Below are 21260 nucleotides of genomic sequence, written 5' to 3' on the forward strand. Positions count from 1 at the left end.
CCAGCAGGCCTGCAGAGTCTGAAAATAAAGGCTGCTTCTACAGAATTCCTTTGAAGATAATTAAAACAATTATGCTTTATTAGGTACATTATGCACAGGCATTTACAGTATGCCAAAAGGAATATCTCCTAAGATTACCTTAGTGGGACCATAAGTGAACTCAGGAATGCTCCCAACCCTATCCATGGTCAGAGGGGGACGAAATGCAGCGCTATAAATATACGGGATGCTCTAGAGATAACAGGAATGACTTAAAGTCGCGAATGATCAATGCCTGTGGAGTCGTCCAATATGCTGCGCTGAGAATTGAGTTGTAGGCGATATTTGGATATGTTTGGCGCAATTTACATGTTTACATTCTATTGCCATGGAGAAATTGAGTTTCTAGAACCTGTTTTCTTCTATGTCTTTATTTCGTGAAATATTAAGATCTTTATTTTGTCATAATGTGTATATGAGGACGTTGGAGCCCGTTCCGATTCATGACGCGGTTATCCAGGTGCATGTTGCATAGACCTACTAATCCAACCTTGGCTTACAAATTAAATTAAATTAGTATATATGCCTATACAAATCTATTGACCCCACCATTTAAATCAATGATTGTCAATTGAAAATGTGGTAGTTGTGTTATCCTGTTGTGCGTGTCAGGGCTCCTCTTAAGCACGTTATTCCAATATTTCCTAGAATTGACGCAGGTTACACTTTTGCAAAACTACTAGGTTAAAAATAAGAGCATGAATGACAATAAAGGTATGACTTGAATTATATGTGTAGTAGTGTGATGTTGTTCCCCTAGATTATGCACCAAATTGCACACAAGGACAGTTCAAGTAGGCCAGGTCAAGAGGGGATGTTAATAAGTTAATAATAATAATAATTCAATGTGGTTTCTTTATTTAATTACAGCTGCATAGCTAATGTTATTTTTTGGTGTACAAACATTTTTATGTATCTATATTGCAAATACACCTAATTGTAAAAGTTGTGTATATTTTGGTTTGGTCCATCGCGGGTTATCTGTATTTATGTACCCTCTTATTGTTCTCTTTTGCCTGACCTTCAACTAGCAAGGTATGTTGTCCTTGGCGCCGTAATTTGTCGATATAAAACTGTGGTAAAGTTACACAAAGTGCTGTTACGCAACTACAGGTTTTGTTACAATGTGGACAATATAAAGATGTATGTTAACAACTTTCACCGAGCTCGCTTATTAGGGTACCTATTGTAACTCGGGAGTATTTGGGTCAGTGTTTGAGTGAGTTTCTATGTGCTCACGCAGGTGCCCGAGAGCTGTGGCTGCACCAAGGGCTAAGCTATTGTGTGTTGTCTCTTCGTGTACAGGTATGTCATTTATTTTTGTCAGAATTATGTTGTATATCATTTTACTTGTATTGTATAGTGTGTTGTTAGGCACTGAATGTGTGCATGCAGCACCTGTTCATTTTTGCCTGACCTTCAACTAGCAAGGTGCCCTAGAGCTGTGGCTGCACCAAGAGCTAACATGTTGTGTGTTGTCTCTTCGTGTGCAGGTCGAATAAAAATTATCCAACCATCAGAATTCCAGTTGTGGCAGTGTCCTAATTACGTGACCTGCCGACTGGTCAGCTCAAGCCGACCGCCGGAGCTGTGCATGTGGATGAGGTGCACGACCTGCGCATGTGAATTTGTTGATGGCTTACTGTAAGTGAATATATACTGTAAACAGTGAAAGTGAATGTAGCATATTCATTAGATACAGGTATTCGTGCTTTTTTGTATGTTTTGGATGAATTTGTTTATTGCATTAATTTTTTTTGGTATTTGAATGCACTAAATTACATTGTATTTTAGTGCTCTGTTGAGCCATGGAAGATTCTCAAATCCATAAGACGTGTTATGCTGTGGATTTTAGTGTGGGTAGAGGGAGGGGTGTCCTTCCATTTACACCAATTGTACATTCAGCTCCTGGGAGTAGAGCGTTTGCTAGTCCTGAGTTTGCAAGCACTGGGAGGGGTAGGCTGTTTGTTCCACCTGACCAGGGTATCCCACCTCTGTCTTTTGATGTACCATCATCCACAGTACTCGGTGATAATGGGACGCCTCCGAGTCAGCTTAGTGACCTTATTAAGCAGATTGGTTCAGAGATAGGAGAATCTATCAGAGCGAGTTTACTGCAGCCTGGGGTTTCAAGTCTTTCTCCTGCCCGTCCCCCTCACCAACCCCAGCAGTTTCCCCTGCCTGAGCAGTGTGGGTCAACCTTTATTGATGCGTCCAAGCTGAATCTGGTTGTGAAGTCAGATGTTAGTGCTCCACCTCTTTTTAGGGGTGATGGCTCAGATAAGTACTCTGTCCTGGAGTGGGAGGAGTTAATGGAAGTCTACCTAGAGAAGAGGGGTTACACTGGGTCTGGGAATGTTGGGGAGGTGATGTCTAGGCTCATGGGGAGGGCACGTGATGTGACCAAAGTCTGGAAGCGTAACAACCTTGTTGTCACAGATGTTAAGGCGGTGTTCAGTGTTTTCAAGCAACACTTTGGGGATACTGTCTGCTCAGGTATGCCATTAGCTGATTTCTATTCAATCAAACCATATGCTAATGAGGGTCCAATAGATTTCTGGATTAGTCTTAACAAAGCTGCAGAGGCAGCCGAACAGTACCTTGTGAGTGAGGGCAGGACCTTACCCAATCAGTGCTCAGAGTTGGCAGTCATGTTTGTACGGAACTGTCCTGATAAAGAGTTGGCCCAAGTGTTCAAGAGCAAACCCATTCGTGACTGGACAGCCAGTGAGGTACAGGATCGGTTGGATGAACTGTTAAGGGAACGTAAAGCATGTAGAACACAACTTTCACAGCAGGTTGCTGCTGTTTTTGACTGCCCTCAGGAGGGAGTGGGTCCTGTGAAAATACCTAATGTGTCATCTTTTTCTCAATGTGGCCGTGAACCAGACCAGGCATCATCTGTATCTGAGGGTGGGACATTAAATACAATTTTGACTTTGTTAGAGAAGGCTCTGGTCAGCAATACTCAGCAATACTCAGTCTGTGAGTGGCACAGTGGTCTAATGCACTACATCGCAGTGCTAGCTGTGCCACTAGAGATCCTGGTTTGAATCCAGGCTCTGTCGTAGCCGGCCGCGACCGGGAGACCCATGGGGCGGCGCACAATTGGACCAGCGTCGCCTAGGGTAGTGGAGGGAATGGCCGGCTCAGTTCGTAGTGCATGGTGTTTGCAACGCCAGGGTTGTGGGTTCGATTCCCACGGGGGGTATGAAAAAATAAAAATAACGTATGCACTAACTGTAAGTCGCTCGGGATAAAAGCGTCTGCTAAATGACTTAAACATGTTAAATGTAGAGGGCCCCGTAAACAGTTCCACAAACGTCAGCATGAGTGCGCTGACTGTGGAAGCACTAATCACTGGACCAAAGCTCACTGTCAGATGCACCAGCTGTGCGTCAAGTGCTTTTCTCCGGGCCACATGAGCTTTGACTGTAGTGAGGCTGGGCAGCGACAGAACCCTGGATGTGGACAGACTGGCAGGTCTCAGGAAAACTAGAAAGCCTCCGTTCTGAGGAGGGCAATGTGGGGCATTCTTATTTTTCCTCCACTGATGATGATATCCAATCTGTTTATTCTTACTTTTGTGAGTCAGTACCCAAGAACAACACAGTCATTTTTCAGAACACAATGAGAATTACTCAGAATGACAGTTTGTTTTACACCACTGTGCTAGTACAGGATAAAGTTGAGCTGAAGGGGATGTTAGATAGTGGGTCCATGGCTACTACTCTGCGCGCAGATATTGTACCTCGGTTGAGGGAGGCAGGAGTGGTAGAGGGGAACTTTCTAGCTCCTTCAGACATCATCCTGGTGGGTTGTGGTGGGAACAAACTAGCCCAGTGGGCATGTGTGACTTAAAAATGCAACTTTATGGCTTCTGTTATGTAGTCCCAGTGCTTATTGTTGATGGGCAGGTTGATGAAGTCATTGTGGGAACTAATGTGTTGAAGTCTCTGATTAGACAGTGAGTTTCTATGTGCTCACGCAGGTGCCCGAGAGCTGTGGCTGGACCAAGGGCTAAGCTATTGTGTGTTGTCTCTTCGTGTACAGGTATGTCATTTATTTTGTCAGAATTATGTTGTATATCATTTTACTTGTATTGTATAGTGTGTTGTTAGGCACTGAATGTGTCCCCTGTCGGTCTGTCCCCCTGTCGGTCTGTCACCTGTTTTTCTGTCTGTGTCCCAGGAGCCAGAGTAAATGCCAAAGACAACAAGTGGCTCACTCCTCTGCACCGGGCCTTGGCTTCCTGCAGTGAGGTACGTGTAGTGATACTGTCAGCCCTCACACACACTCCTGTGCATATGTGTTTGACTGTTAAGTGTGTTGTGATTTTTAAATGCACTTTAAACAAAGTTGAACATGATTTGTTCGACTTTGGACTGTGGTCCTCTGTAGCTCAGCTGGTAGAGCACGGCGCTTGTAACGCCAAGGTAGTGGGTTCGATCCCCGGGACCACCCATACACAAAAATGTATGCACGCACGACTGTAAGTTGCTTTGGATAAAAGCGTCTGTTAATGGCATATTATTATTATTATTTGAACTGTGTTCCTGTAGGAGGCTGTCCAGGTGTTATTGAAACACTCTGCTGATGTGAACGCCAGGGACAAGAACTGGCAAACGCCGCTCCACATCGCTGCGGCCAATAAGGCAGTCCGCTGTGCCGAGGCCCTGGTCCCTCTCCTCAGCAACGTGAACGTGTCAGACCGGGCCGGGCGCACGGCGCTGCACCATGCAGCCTTCAGTGGACACCAGGAGGTTAGCAATTAGCATGGACATGATTACACACTGTAGTCTACACTTTATACCTGTCCTATCCCCATGTTGAGCTTACTGTGCATCCGATTACTTACAATGGTTGAATGTAGGGCTGTGACGGTAATTGGATAACCGTGACATTGACGGTTTTGGATGAAGAACACCATGAAAATAAAATTACCGTCAAAACCAAAAAGAAGTATGATTTTCTCTCCATAAAATGTTTTATCACCTTTATTTTAATGTAGATATACTTTATCCATAGCGGGAGTGTTAACTATTGATTATATGGTATTGTTTTGCTGACTTAGTTGGAGGAGATATAGACAGTTTAATAGATGGACTATCTTTTGATGCACCGCAATCACCAAATCTGCTCTATGCGCGAATAGGAGAGAATCTTTGAAGGTCAATTCAGGTTAATTGAAGAGGGGGAGGGGGGGGGTTGAGGTGAAAAGTGGGGACCGGGGGTAACTATAGTACCTCTAGATCTATAGCCTACAGGCTGGGGGTGGGTGGGTAGCCTCTGACCTCTGACCTTCACCTCTGACCTTTTTCATTGTTACAGTAGATCAGAGGAGTGAGGTGAAAAAGATGGCTCTCATAGCAAAAAAAAAAACATAACAACCTGTTTGGGCACATTTCAGTTTCACACCTAACGACGATGGAGAACCAGATGACTTGGCCAGCCTGTTTGCAGAATATGCGCAAAACCCATAGGCTACCTACTAAGAATTCCAGCACCACAAACGGGACACCGATAAGTGGCGAGCACTGCCAGACACTGGAACTCGTTATTTAGTCATAGGAATGGTGCCTTTACGAACGGTGGAGAAACCCGCCTTCAAATAAATGCTCTGGAAATTTGACAGACTATACGAGTTACCGGGGAGAAAGTATTTGTCTCAAACAGCGGTCCCTACCTTGTTCAACAAGGTGAAGGGGGAGGTTCAGGCATGTCACGGTTTCGGCCGAGGCGGCTCCTCCTCCTTGTTCGGGCAGGTTTCGCCGGTCGTCGTCTCCGGAGTTCTAGCTGCCACCGCTCGATGTTTCTTGTTTGTTTGGTTTTGTCTGTTAGTCACACCTGTTTTGTGTTAGGTCTCATTTAGCACCCTATTTAGTTTCCTTGTTGTTAGGTTTGTGTTGTGTGTGATTGTTCGTGTCGTGGTTGCGCTATTTTTCCTGAGCTTCCTCCTCGTTTTGTGAGGAGAGATTTACGCACCTGTGTGTGCGCTTGTATTTTACGCCTATGTGCGTCTTTTGCCTCCGGGCTGTTTTGGATTAATTTTCGTGCTCAGTAAAGTCTTGTTGGACTTACCCTCTGCTGCCTGCGCCTGATTCTACACCACACCCATACACAGCACCGTGACAAGGCAGAGCTAAAGGACGTAGATTTGTTTATTTTTGCACTGAATATGGACATGTGGTCAAGTGTAAATATGACTCCTTACATGAACCTAACAGTGCACTATCTGACGAAAGACTGGACACTGAAATCCAACTGTTTGGAAACAACCTACATTCCGGAATTCCTTGACTGGGCCCTTGACGAAAATCTAATGTCCTGTATCGCCACAGACAACAGGGCCAACATTGTGGCTGAAGTGAGGCAACTGAACTGGCCTTGGCTAAATTGCTTTGGCCACAATCTCCATCTCGCTGTCACCATCAATGTGAAGCCAGAGCACAGGCCGTGTTCTAGGCCTATGTAGAACTCTGGTGGGCACTTTTTAGCAGGGCTGGCGATTTAAAAGAGGGACCTAGTAAGGCCCAGACCGAGCTGAACCTCCCAATTCACAACCTCATTCTTGTGAGAAATGAAGTTTTAATAACTAAGCTGTAATAACCATTTATAGGCTATTCAATGTTAAAAGAATAAGCTATGCAAAATTATTGTTCATGAATAATTGTAATTCAGATGCCCGAGCAAATAAACAAACAAAATAGGCTAGTTTCCTTGAATCACTTAATGTTGCATTACCATAGGCCCATTGTTTTATTTAGCCAATCATACTCTAATTAAACCACTGATTATAATGAGTTAATAATGAGAATATAGAACATATTCTGGGAATCCTACATGTTACGTGTGTATACTATACCAGAAAGCATGATCATTAGCTTCTTCTGGATTGTTTTAAATCGCGTAGCCTGTCGGAAGGCAGCGGGTGCGGCGAATAGGCTTCCAAATAGATGACTGTTGAGTTGTGAATGTCAGTGAAAGAGAGGCTCAACCAGGCATATCGCAATTTTTCAAAATACAATGGAGGGAAAACAGTTTGGAAAGCAATTGGCTTATTGCTTCAAAGAGAAGAAGATGAAAATACTAATGTCTTTTTAATGATCAAAATCCTCAACTTAATTGAGGGAACAGTATTATTGGCATCGGCTATATCCCCGGTGAGTGTGCATATTCACTGTCTTTATCACTGGGTCAGTGCCACTTGAAAGTCGTGTTGAAAAAGATTCTGCTAATCTCTCTAGTCATATAAAGTGTAGTAGAATTGCGTGATTTTAAAATAATAAAAGGCCACATTTTTCCAGTGAAAAGAAACCTACTCCACCACCCGCTGCATTGAACAGCCTGTGATTGAGTTATATTATTAGCCTAAATTATGACTATCCAATTTACTAATCACATTAGGAATAGTCAGCTATTTTACATAAGTTCCGAGCTGGTCATGGGTGCACTTCAGCCACGCTCAAGGTCCTAAACGATATTATAACCGCAATTGATAATAGACAGTACTGTGCAGCCGTCTTCATCGACCTGGCCAAGGCTTTCGACTCTGTCAACCACCGCATTCTTATTGGCAGACTAAATAGCCTTGGTTTCTCAAATGACTGCCTCGCCTGGTTCACCAACTACTTCTCAGATAGAGTTCAGTGTGTCAAATCGGAGGGCCTGTTGTCTGGACCTATGGCAGTCTCTATGGGGGTGCCACAGGGTTCAATTCTTGGGCCGACACTTTTCTCCGTGTATATCAATGATGTCGCTCTTGCTGCTGGTGACTCTCAGATCCACCTCTACGCAGACGACACCATTTTGTATACATCTGGCCCTTCATTGGACACTGTGTTAACAAACCTCCAAACGAGCTTCAATGCCATACAACACTCCTTCAGTAGCCTCCAACTGCTCTTAAACACTAGTAAAACTAAATGTATGCTTTTCAATCGAACGCTGCTGGCACCCGCCCACCCGACTAGAATCACCACTCTCGACGGGTATGACCTAGAGTATGTGGACAACTACAAATACCTAGGTGTCTGTTTAGACTGTAAACTCTCCTTCCAGACTCACATAAAGAATCTCCAATCCAAAGTTAAATCTAGAATCGGCTTCCTATTTCGCAAACAAAGCCTCCTTCACTCATGCTGCCAAACATGCCCTCGTAAAACTGACTATCCTACCGATCCTTGACTTCGGCGATGTCATTTACAAAATAGCCTCCAACACTCTACTCAGCAAACTGGATGTAGTCTATCACAGTGCCATCCGTTTTGTCTCCAAAGCCCCATACACTACCCACCACTGTGACCTGTACGCTCTTGTTGGCTGGTCCTCACTACATGTTCGTCGTCAAACCCACTGGCTCCAGGCCATCTATAAATCACTGCTAGGCAAATCCCCGCCTTATCTTAGCTCATTGGTCACCATAGCAGCACCCACCCGTAGTCTGCGCTCCAGCAGGTATATCTCACTGGTCATTCCCAAAGCCAGCACCTCCTTTGGCCGCCATTCCTTCCAGTTCTCTGCTGCCAATGACTGGAACGAATTGCAAAAATCTCTGAAGCTGGAGACTCTTATCTCCCTCACTAACTTTAAGCATCAGTTGTCAGAGCACCTTACCGATCACTGCACCTGTACACAGCCCATCTGAAATTAGCCCACCCAACTACCTCATCCCTATATTGTTATTTATTTTGCTCTTTTGCACCCCGGTATCTCTATTTGCACATAATCTCTTGCACATCTAGCATTCCAGTGTTAATACTATTGTAATTATTTTGCACTATAGCCTATTTATTGCCTTACCTCCATAACTTGCTACATTTGCACACACTGTATATATATTTTCTGTTGTATTTTTGACTTTATGTTTTTTTACCCCAAATGTAACTCTGTGTTGTTTTTATCGCACTGCTTTGCTTTATCTTGGCCAGGTCGCAGTTGTAAATGAGAACTTGTTCTCAACTGGCTTACCTGGTTAAATAAAGGTGAACCATTTTTTTTTTTTTTAATAAGTTTGCAAATGTGATGATGCATGGAATGCTTGATATTTTTCATGGAGAAAATTAGCTTCCCCAAACTTGAGAGCAAGACTGGCCTAAACGCGCTAATGTTTTCCTTTGCTAATGTCCGTCCCGCCCCCCTGTCAGCTGTCAGTTTTGTCGATGACCACGTACATAAGACACGCCAATCACCGACACCTGAAGTTCCATGACCATCACAGCCCTAGTTGTATGCTTGAGTTTGTTCAGAGGAGGCTTTTAATAAAATCCGATCTGAGTGTGAAATGCCTTACTGAGGGTAAATGGAAGCTCCTCTTGTGCCCGGCTCAGCCTTATACAGTTTAAGGTACTTTACCGTATCCATTTCAGTAAGGCCAGATTGTCCAAATTCTACCCAAATATTGATGGTACATGTGACAGGTGTAAAAGCTCCTTGGCGGACTTGACCCACATGTTCTGGTCCTGTCCCCGTCTGGCAGATTATTTGTCCACTATTTAAAACCCTTTCTGAAGCATTTGATATAAAGTTGCAGCCTAGTGCAGAAATTGCTATTTTTGGAGTACCAAACAACAATCCTTCTCTGACCAATAGACAGCTAGATGCCATTGCCTTTGCCTCCATGTTAGCCCGCAGAAGGATTTTATTGGATTGGAAATCTATCAATCCTCCCTTAGCCTCTCTTTGGCTCAAAGATCTGAAGCTGTTCCTAAAATGAGAAAAAATGAAGTTACCATTCGAGGGTCAACCAACTCATTTTATTCCTCCTGGGACCCGATGATATCCTATTTTGAACAGCTCCAAACACTTCCTCCAGATTAGTACTCTTGGCCCCACCTTGAGATTACTGCTATATAGGCCTATAAAATCACTTAATCACCTGAAATTGTTAGGCTATTACATTTTTGCTTGAAGTAACGTTGTTGTATACTTTTGTTTTGTTTTCTGACATGTAACTCAATTACTTTCCCTTTCTTTTTAAATGTGTTTGGAGGCATTCTGGGGGGAGGGGGAGGTCAAAGGGGGACTAAAAGGGGAGAAATGTACCATGTCTTTACATGTTATCTTTCATTCATTGTGAATACAAAATATATAATTTTAAAGGGAAGGCTTTGAAGCCAGATTTAGCGGATTTTGCTGTTTAGTTTTCCTCAACCTGTGTTTTGTTTCTCTCTCCTCTCCCTGTTAGATGGTGAGGCTGCTTCTCTCCAGAGGAGCCAACATTAATGCCTTTGACAAGAAGGATCGCCGAGCAATCCACTGGGCTGCTTACATGGGTGATGAGTTTACCACATCATTTACATTCTGACTAATGTCCTTTATACCAATGAATGAATGAATGAATGGACTGTGTGTTAGTCTCACAGCTCAGCTGTATGAGCCACGTCTAGTGTGTTATTATGTCAGAATCATGTACTAAGTAGGTTGATTAGATGTTTTCAGTTGTACTAACATGATGTAGGTGTTGCTTATGGTGCTGTGTACCACTGTAAACTAATCTATCTCTCCCTCTCTCTGCCTATCTCTCTGTGTTTGTATCTCTGTTTCTCTCTTAACCCCCTTACTATCTCCCTCCCCTCTCTCTCTCTCTCTCTCTCTCTCTCTCTCTCTCTCTCTCTCTCTCTCTCTCTCTCTCTCTCTCTCTCTCTCTCTCTCTCTCTCTCTCTCTCTCTCTCTCTCTCTCTCTCTCTCTCTCTCTCTCTCTCTCTCTCTCTCTCTCTCTCTCTCTCTCTCTCTCTCTCTCTTTATCCCTCCCCCTCTCTCTCTACCATAGGGCACATTGAGGTGGTGAAACTGCTGGCCTCTCATGGATCAGAGGTGTCCTGTAAAAACAAGAAGGCCTACACCCCTCTCCACTCTGCAGCCTCCAGTGGAATGATCAGTGTGGTCAAGTACCTCCTGGACCTTGGTGTGGATGTGAGTCAACACGCATTCAAATGTGTAGGGGGTTTTCATAATAGTAATGAAGAGAGAGAGGTTAGAGCCAGTGATTTGGACCAGGGGGTTTTCATAACCAAGTAATGAAGAGAGAGAGGTTGGACCAGGGGGTTTTCATAACCAAGTAATGAAGAGAGAGAGGTTGGACCAGGGGGTTTTCAGAACCAAGTAATGAAGAGAGAGAGGTTGGACCAGGGGGTTTTCATAACCAGGTAATGAAGAGAGAGAGGTTGGACCAGGGGGTTTTCATAACCAAGTAATGAAGAGAGAGAGGTTGGACCAGGGGGTTTTCATAACCAAGTAATGAAGAGAGAGAGGTTGGACCAGGGGGTTTTCAGAACCAAGTAATGAAGAGAGAGAGGTTGGACCAGGGGGTTTTCAGAACCAAGTAATGAAGAGAGAGAGGTTGGACCAGGGGGTTTTCATAACCAAGTAATGAAGAGAGAGAGGTTGGACCAGGGGGTTTTCAGAACCAAGTAATGAAGAGAGAGATGTTGGACCAGGGGGTTTTCAGAACCAAGTGACCTGATCAGGAATGTATTGTTTTGTTCTCCCCCCCCCCTCTCTCTCTCTCTCCACTCTTTTCCCTCCCTTGCTCCCTCCAGATAAATTAGCCCAATGGGTACGGTAACACCCCCCTCCACGTGGCATGCTACAACGGGCATGATGTGGTGGTGAATGAGCTGATCGAGTGTGGCGCCAACGTGAACCAGGTGTACGAGAAGGGTTTCGCCCCACTCCACTTCACGGCCGCCTCGCGCCATGGGGCGCTCTGCCTGGAGCTGCTGGTGGGCAACGGGGCCCTCGTCAACATCAAGGTGAGGAGACCGGATGACCAACACTGTGTCTGAACTAAATAACACCCTATTCCCTATGTAGTGCACTACTTTTGACCAGGGGCCCATAGAGCAAGGAGCCGTGATGACACTGCCTGTGTCCCAAATGGCACCCTGTTCCCTTTATAAGTACACTACTTTGGTTCAAAAAGTAGTGTACTTATAAATAGGGTGCCATTTGGGACGCACACACTGACGCAGCACATGGCTTAGTATTTGGCCCTGGTCTACATTCAAATACCAATGGAATAGGCCTAACAATGCAAACTAAATGCCATCAAGCGCTCCTCCAATACGTGTTTGATTTTGCCTGTGGTCAGCAGCACAGACTGCCGTGTGAACCATCTTTGTCTTTCTATCTGCAGAGTAAAGATGGAAAGACCCCCCTCCACATGACGGCCATCCACGGACGCTTCTCCAGATCTCAAGCCATCATCCAGAATGGTGAGTCGCTGTGAATGCTCTCAACTGAATATATATGAACCAGTAGGCTCTTCAGCATTGTCTTTTGTCTTCAAACCATGATTCACTGGCACAGAGCAATGTTACTTGCAATGTGGTTGAACATGAAGCTTCATGAGGCCTCTAGGGTCAAGTGGTTGACGTGTGTGTGTGTCTGTGTGTGTGTATGTGTGTGTGTCTGTGTGTGTCTGTGTGTGTCTGTGTGTGTGTGTGTGTGTGTTCTGTAGGTGCTGAGATCGACTGTGAAGAAAAGAATGGAAACACACCTCTGCACATCTCTGCTCGCTACGGCCATGAGTTACTCATCAATACACTCATCACGAACGGAGCTGACACAGCCAAGTGAGAACACACACAGTTTCCAGCAAAAATGCAACATGCATCTGCAATTCTGTCATTGACCGAATTCCCGCTTGGAGACTATGCTCAACACATTGTGGTGTGTGGGGGGTTGATAGACAGGGCATTGCAGCATGCTGATGTGTTGATCTGCTGTGGGGTTTAATGAGGACTGTGATGTGGTGCTGTTTCCAATCTTAGCTGAATCAACTGTAAGTCGCTCTGGATAAGAGTGTCTGCTTAAAGTCTAAAATGTAAAAATGTGTTGCAGGCGAGGCGTCCATGGGATGTTCCGCCTCCACCTGTCTGCTCTCAGTGGGTTCTCTGACTGCTGTCGGAAGCTCCTCTCATCAGGCTTTGATATAGACACCCCTGACGACTTTGGAAGGACCTGTTTACATGCTGCAGCAGCTGTTGGGTGAGTGGACTGGTCCAGGCTTTACACCAAGGAATATTTAGTTCATGAACTGGAAAGCCACCAGAAAGAACAAACACATATTCACACTCTTACATTTCACATTGTTTAGCAGTATAAAAAAATCGTATAGATCATTAGTGCAGTATAATTTCTGTATAATGTGGTTCCATGCCATGGTGGTATTGACTTGCGCTCTGGTCTAAATTGTCTTTATATCTTCTTGAAAGAGAAGAGAAACCTGCAAACTGCTCTTGCTAGTATCACTTTTTATTATTGCTTTTATTAGCATTATAAAAACAGTGATACTAGCAAGAGCAGTGTACGGGTTTCTCTTTTCTTTAAGGTTCTCATTGTTACCATCCACCTGATAGCTCAGATGTGAAAGGGCCTTTCTGAACTTGATATCTTGTTACCATCCACCTGATAGCTCAGATGTACGAGGGCCTTTCTGAACTTGATATCTTGTTACCATCCACCTGATAGCTCAGATGTACGAGAGCCTTTCTGAACTTGATATCTTGTTACCATCCACCTGATAGCTCAGATGTACGAGGGCCTTTCTGAACTTGATATCTTGTTACCAGGAACCTGGACTGTCTGAATCTGCTGCTCAACACAGGGGCAGACTTCAACAGAAAGGACAGCTTCGGAAGGTCTGTCTGTGGCATCAAATAACTTTCATATGTGATCTTTATGATAATGGGGAATATAGTATAGGGGCATATAGGAATTATTATGGGAAATATTGGGCGGCAGGTAGCCTAGCGGTTAAGAGCGTTGGGTCAGTAACCGAAAGGTTGCTGGTTCAAATCCCCTAGCTGACTAGGTGAAAAATGTGTCTATGTGCACTGCAGCAAGGCACTTAACCCTAATTGCTCCTGTAAGTCGCACTGGATAAGAGTGTCTGCTAAATGACGTAAATGTAAAATGTAAATGTTTTACAGCTCCAATAAGTTGTTTCTGTTGTTGATGTTGAATGGTTTCTGTGCGTTCTTCTAGGAGTCCTCTGCATTATGCGGCAGCCAATTGTAACTACCAGTGTCTGTTTGCCTTGGTGGGGTCTGGGGCCAGTGTGAACGATCTGGATAAAAGGGGTTGCACCCCGCTCCACTACGCTGCTGCCTCCGACACAGACGGAAAGTACGTCTCACACCTCTCTTACTGTTGTGTGTGTTGTGGTGCCATGACCTTTCACATTTCACTGTAGTCTGGAGAGTATGTTGTGGTGCCATGACCTTTCACATTTCAATGTAGTCTGGAGAGTATGTTGTGGTGCCATGACCTTTCACATTTCACTGTAGTCTGGAGAGTATGTTGTGGTGCCATGACCTTTCACATTTCACTGTAGTCTGGAGAGTATGTTGTGGTGCCATGACCTTTCACATTTCACTGTAGTCTGGAGAGTATGTTGTGGTGCCATGACCTTTCACATTTCACTGTAGTCTGGAGAGTATGTTGTGGTGCCATGACCTTTCACATTTCATGTAGTCTGGAGAGTATGTTGTGGTGCCATGACCTTTCACATTTCACTGTAGTCTGGAGAGTATGTTGTGGTGCCATGACCTTTCACATTTCACTGTAGTCTAGAGTATGTTGTTGGCCGTGTTTGAATACATACTAGTGTTAAATCTGCAGTGTGAAAGCTTGGCCACGTCTCCTTTGGGAAAGTGTCTCTGCTTGCTTATCTGTCTGTCTTGATGTTGGTATAATGATTAGTGAACTCTTGACCTCTGACCTCTAGGTGTCTGGAATATTTGCTGCGAAACGACGCTAACCCAGGGATCAGGGACAATCAGGGCTACAACGCAGTCCATTACGCGTCTGCGTACGGACACCGCCTCTGTCTGGAGCTGGTGAGTCAGAACCACAGGGGACTAGACGCCCTGCATTCACAGACCATTTTGTCTGCGTCCCAAATGGATGTAGGGCCCATAGGGCTCTGGTCAAAAGTAATGCACTATATAGGGAATAGGGTGCCATTTGGGACAGACGTTGATATTCAGTAGGTTTTAAGGTGTGGTTGCATGTTTGTCGTGGCCGCATCGTCACTCTTGATGTTCTTTTTCCAGATTGCAAGTGAAACACCTTTAGATGTGGTAAGTACCAGTTGGTTACTTTTCCTCACACTAGCTTGTTTAAGATACGAATGCAACACCCCAGTATGTCTGCAGGGGCTGGTCACTGAGATTTACAACATGAAACATGCTACTAGACTAACCTTCAAAGTAAATATGTTACAAGTCTAAACTGGCCCGTCCTTGTCTTTCCCCAGCTAATGGAAACCTCAGGGACAGACATCCTGAACGACTCTGATGTCAGAGCTCCCATCAGCCCCCTACACTTAGCTGTGAGTAAAGCCTACCTGCTCCTGTAGGGGTCTCGCCACATGACAAATGGCACCCTATTCCCTATTTAGTGCACTACTTTTGACCAGAACCTTATGGGCCCAGATCAAAAGTACTGCACTACATGGGAAATAGGGTGCTATCTGGGATGCAGGCATGGTGTTGTTTTTCCACGAAAAGTTGATTGTCCAGACACTCACACACCATGTTCCTATCTGTTCCTGATTAGTGTAAAATATATGCATATTTTGACACGGTGATGATGAGGATGATTTCCTTATTTTGCCATTTGAGTTAATCAACCTCCAACAGAGGAGTAGTAGTGTGTTTGTTTCTAAATCTCACGCTTGGCAGGGACCTTCGATGTTGATGCTGGGCGGGAGAAAAAATGGGCACCCGATTTGAGAGACACTGGTCTACTTTAGAGGTCTAGGACTGTTTCTGTTCAGGCATACCACTGGTCTACTATAGGACATTGATTATATTAAGAGTGTATATCTGTTCAGGCATACCACTGGTCTACTATAGGACATTGATTATATTAGGAGTGTATTTCTGTTCAGGCGCACCACTGGTCTACTATAGGACATTGATTATATTAGGAGTGTATATCTGTTCTGGCATACCACTGGTCTACTATAGGACATTGATTATATTAGGAGTGTATATCTGTTCTGGCATACCACTGGTCTACTATAGGACATTGATTATATTAGGAGACTCCTAATATAATCAATGTCCTATAGTAGACCAGTGGTATGCCAGAACAGATATACACTCCTAATATAATCAATGTCCTATAGTAGACCAGTGGTGCGCCTGAACAGATATACACTCCTAATAGGAGTGTATATCTGTTCAGGCGCACCACTGGTCTACTATAGGACATTGATTATATTAGGAGTGTATTTCTGTTCAGGCGCACCACTGGTCTACTATAGGACATTGATTATATTAGGAGTGTATATCTGTTCTGGCATACCACTGGTCTACTATAGGACATTGATTATATTAGGAGTGTATATCTGTTCTGGCATACCACTGGTCTACTATAGGACATTGATTATATTAGGAGTGTATATCTGTTCTGGCATACCACTGGTCTACTATAGGACATTGATTATATTAGGAGTGTATATCTGTTCTGGCATACCACTGGTCTACTATAGGACATTGATTATATTAGGAGTGTATATCTGTTCTGGCATACCACTGGTCTACTATAGGACATTGATTATATTAGGAGTGTATATCTGTTCTGGCATACCACTGGTCTACTATAGGACATTGATTATATTAGGAGTGTATATCTGTTCAGGCGCACCACTGGTCTACTATAGGACATTGATTATATTAGGAGGGTATTTCTGTTCAGGCGCACCACTGGTCTACTATAGGACATTGATTATAATAGGAGTGTATATCTGTTCAGGCGCACCACTGGTCTACTATAGGACATTGATTATATTAGGAGTGTATTTCTGTTCAGGCGCACCACTGGTCTACTATAGGACATTGATTATATTAGGAGTGTATATCTGTTCTGGCATACCACTGGTCTACTATAGGACATTGATTATATTAGGAGTGTATATCTGTTCTGGCATACCACTGGTCTACTATAGGACATTGATTATATTAGGAGTGTATATCTGTTCTGGCATACCACTGGTCTACTATAGGACATTGATTATATTAGGAGTGTATATCTGTTCTGGCATACCACTGGTCTACTATAGGACATTGATTATATTAGGAGTGTATATCTGTTCTGGCATACCACTGGTCTACTATAGGACATTGATTATATTAGGAGTGTATATCTGTTCTGGCATACCACTGGTCTACTATAGGACATTGATTATATTAGGAGTGTATATCTGTTCAGGCGCACCACTGGTCTACTATAGGACATTGATTATATTAGGAGGGTATTTCTGTTCAGGCGCACCACTGGTCTACTATAGGACATTGATTATATTAGGAGTGTATATCTGTTCTGGCATACCACTGGTCTACTATAGGACATTGATTATATTAGGAGTGTATATCTGTTCTGGCATACCACTGGTCTACTATAGGACATTGATTATATTAGGAGTGTATATCTGTTCTGGCATACCACTGGTCTACTATAGGACATTGATTATATTTGGAGTGTATATCTGTTCTGGCATACCACTGGTCTACTATAGGACATTGATTATATTAGGAGTGTATATCTGTTCTGGCATACCACTGGTCTACTATAGGACATTGATTATATTAGGAGTGTATATCTGTTCTGGCATACCACTGGTCTACTATAGGACATTGATTATATTAGGAGTGTATATCTGTTTAGGCATACCACTGGTCTACTATAGGACATTGATTATATTAGGAGTGTATATCTGTTCTGGCATACCACTGGTCTACTATAGGACATTGATTATATTAGGAGTGTATATCTGTTCTGGCATACCACTGGTCTACTATAGGACATTGATTATATTAGGAGTGTATATCTGTTCTGGCATACCACTGGTCTACTATAGGACATTGATTATATTAGGAGTGTATATCTGTTCAGGCATACCACTGGTCTACTATAGGACATTGATTATATTAGGAGTGTATATCTGTTCAGGCATACCACTGGACTTTGCTTCAGACTGTGTGTTTGTTTCCATTCAGGCGTACCACGGCCACCACCATGCTATGGAGGTCCTGGTTCAGTCTCTGCTGGATCTAGACGTGAGGAACAGCCAGGGGCGCACCCCTCTGGACCTGAATGCCTTTAAAGGCCATGTGGAGTGTGTTGACGTCCTCATCAACCAGGGAGCCTCCATCCTGGTTAAAGACTTCACCCTGAAGAGGACCCCCATCCACGCTGCAGGTACGCATAGGATATCACGTAAGACCTAGAGATTCTGTAATTCAAAAGTTTTCCTTACCAAGATGGACATTTGTTTGGTCATGTTGCTAGGACGCCAATGTCCACTCTAGGGATATTATATAGCATAGTGTGAAAATGCCCACTACACACTGATCTAAGGTCATTTTTTGTCATTATTGCTGAGGATCTGGGGAGGGTAAGCTGATCCTAGATCAGTGCACAGGGGGACTTCTATCCAGAGCCAGGTACACAGCTAGCAGGTGACAGGCTTCGAGGGCCTCAGCCCCAAAATGTTTTATTATCTGCTGTGTTAACATCATGAGGATGTCATCTACCAATACCACTGTTCTAGAAATCTGTCTGTTCATGTGAAGGTAATAGTCGTCCAGCAATCAGCTCATATCCTCTCTGTTTAGCCTCCTCTAGCTACCAACGGTCAATCATCTCACATTCTTATATCCTCTCTGTTTAGCCTCCTCTAGCTACCAACGGTCAATCATCTCACATTCTTATATCCTCTCTGTTTATCCTCCTCTAGCTACCAACGGTCATTCGGAGTGTTTGCGTTTGCTGATTGGAAATGCTGACCTCCAGAGTGCAGTGGACGTTCAAGACGGGAATGGACAGTAAGTCAATTGGGTTTTGGATACAATTCCTGAAATAAAGAGATTTTGACACTAGGTCTACGTCCCAAATGGCACCCTATGCCCTACTTGGTGCACTACTTTAAACCAGAACCCTATGGGCTCGGGTCAAAAGTAGTGTACCATATAGGGAATAGGTTGCCATTTGGGACTCAGCCTGGTTATTACCAGTTTGTAATATGACCTTGTTGTCTTGTGTATCAGAACCCCTCTGATGCTGTCGGTGCTGAGCGGACACACAGACTGTGTGTACTCACTGCTCAACAAGGGAGCCAGCGTAGAAGCCAAAGACAAGTGGGGCAGAACAGCGCTACACAGAGGGGTGAGGAGGAGAGCTGGCTGTATACGCTCACACACAGAAAGAGACGGGGAGGCTCAAATATACATATTATCTTCAGAAAAGTAGTTGTCCATGGGTAGTGGTGTATTCATCCCTGTAGGGGGACCTGCCTCCAGACATCATTTGTAATAATTGATGATTCATTATTATATCATTGATTATTAGTTATTCAAATCCATTCTTGTCTCCCCGCCCTTCCTCCCAGGCGTTGAAGGGTCATGAGGAGTGTGTGGAGGCCCTGCTGCAGCACAGCGCCAGCTTCCTGGTTCGGGACTGTAAGGGGCGGACCCCTGTCCACCTGGCGGCGGCATCCAGACACATCGGGGTGCTGGGGGGGCTCCTACACGCCGCCCAGTCAGTGGAGACCCTCCCCGTCATCACAGACAACCAGGGCTACACGCCACTACACTGGGCCTGCTATAACGGTACGTACTGGACTAACGGAACACTAGATCTTTTCTGATTTTCTCTCTTCAGCACCGTAAACATGTCCCTGAATTAGGCAGGCCATACAACTAGGGGTGTAACGATTCGATTTGTATCACGATTCGTGGTTGTCGATACGATTCAAGGACGATATTGGTTCATTTAGAACGATACGATCCGAAACGATTCAGTGACTTGAAATCGATTCAGTAACCTTTTAGCCAAAAATTCAACCAGTGTGACTGAAATAAATACCTGGATACTGGACAGTGCAGGTGAAGTTTCCTAGATTCCTGTTCCTTGTAAGGACCGCAATGGTGGCTTGATAATTTCTCGCTCGTCGGCTTCTCCTCTGTCGTCCGCCATGCTATGTTTTGTTGTCTTTGCGCCTTTGCGCTGCTGCTGGCGTGGGGCGATGACGTCACGGATAGGCAGACTGAATCGAGTAATGTTTAAAGCCTTTATCATTAAAAGTGCTAAGAAAAAACATCCATATAAAGTCTGACGTGCTTAAATCCAATGGGTTATTTCCTAGTATCGATACAATCGATTTATTACATTTTAAAACGATGTTAGAGTGATATATGTTGTCCAAAAGGCCAACTCGCCGAGCACAGATCGATGTAGTTGGATCATAGGAATATAAATCGATACATCGATGTAGTAGATGGATCGTTACACCCCTACATACAACGGTACGTACTGACTAACTGGACTGTAGCTCTGTTCTCTCCTCCATGAAGTGTACACTCATTCACTCCCTCTTGTGGCTTGAAAAGCATTCGATTGGTGTGGACGGAGCCATGTGGGGGAATGAACAAGACTACAACAGAATTAGGGGTTATGACTCTCAGTGGAGGACCTTACACTGAAACAGGACTTTGTCAGGGATTGACATAGCATATGTTGTAGCTAAAACATATTTTGTGACTTCACCATTGTCAGATGTGTAGCTTTCTCTGAGAGTATTGTTGTGGTCTGCAGCGACGTCATCTTTTTCCGGTATGAATCAATCTTCCACTAGGCCATGACACGTGTGTAGAGGTGCTGCTGGAACAGGAGGTTTTCCACAAGACCGAGGGCAACTCGTTCAGCCCCCTCCACTGAGCTGTGATCAATGACAACGAGGGGGCTGCAGAGATGCTGATTGACACTCTGGGGCCGGCCATTGTCAACGCCACTGACACCAAGAACCGGTAACTACAGCACATGACAAAGTCCTTTTCTTCTGGAGAATAATGTTGTCTTGGGAATAAAATGACCTCTGGGGTTGGATGAGGGATTGTAGATTACTTTTAATACATCTATTAGTGATTTTATATTTCTATGGTATAAACAGGGTTAATTGAACAAACTTGTTTACAACAGTCCTACATGATATCGGTGAAATAAGTTTCCTCTCTCTCCAGGACCCCCCTGCATGCGGCGGCTTTCACGGACCACGTGGAGTGTCTTCAGCTGCTGCTAGGCCACAACGCCCAGGTCAACTCCCCCGATGCCTCCGGGAAGACCTCCCTCATGATGGCTGCTGAGAACGGACAAACCAACGCTGTCGGTACGCAGCCCCCTCTCCTCCGCTTTGCCTCGCCCAGCCGGCT

General features: G+C 44.4%; 1 pseudogene across 1 annotated transcript in view; it reads left to right on the top strand.

The window, feature by feature from the left end:
* The window catches only part of LOC311122779, a 148013-nt pseudogene that overhangs the window by 37226 nt on the left and 89527 nt on the right, over positions 1–21260 (top strand). Inside the window, exons 2-8 of the transcript in view lie at positions 4231–4301; positions 4602–4802; positions 10226–10313; positions 10811–10932; positions 12200–12254; positions 12500–12614; positions 12883–13029. The product of the transcript in view is annotated as an uncharacterized misc_RNA (transcript). The remainder of the gene's footprint in view (positions 1–4230; positions 4302–4601; positions 4803–10225; positions 10314–10810; positions 10933–12199; positions 12255–12499; positions 12615–12882; positions 13030–21260) is intronic.

This window comes from Coregonus lavaretus (genome assembly GCF_964263955.1).
Source record: "Coregonus lavaretus genome assembly, contig: HAP1_SCAFFOLD_260, whole genome shotgun sequence".
NCBI lineage: Eukaryota > Metazoa > Chordata > Actinopteri > Salmoniformes > Salmonidae > Coregonus > Coregonus lavaretus.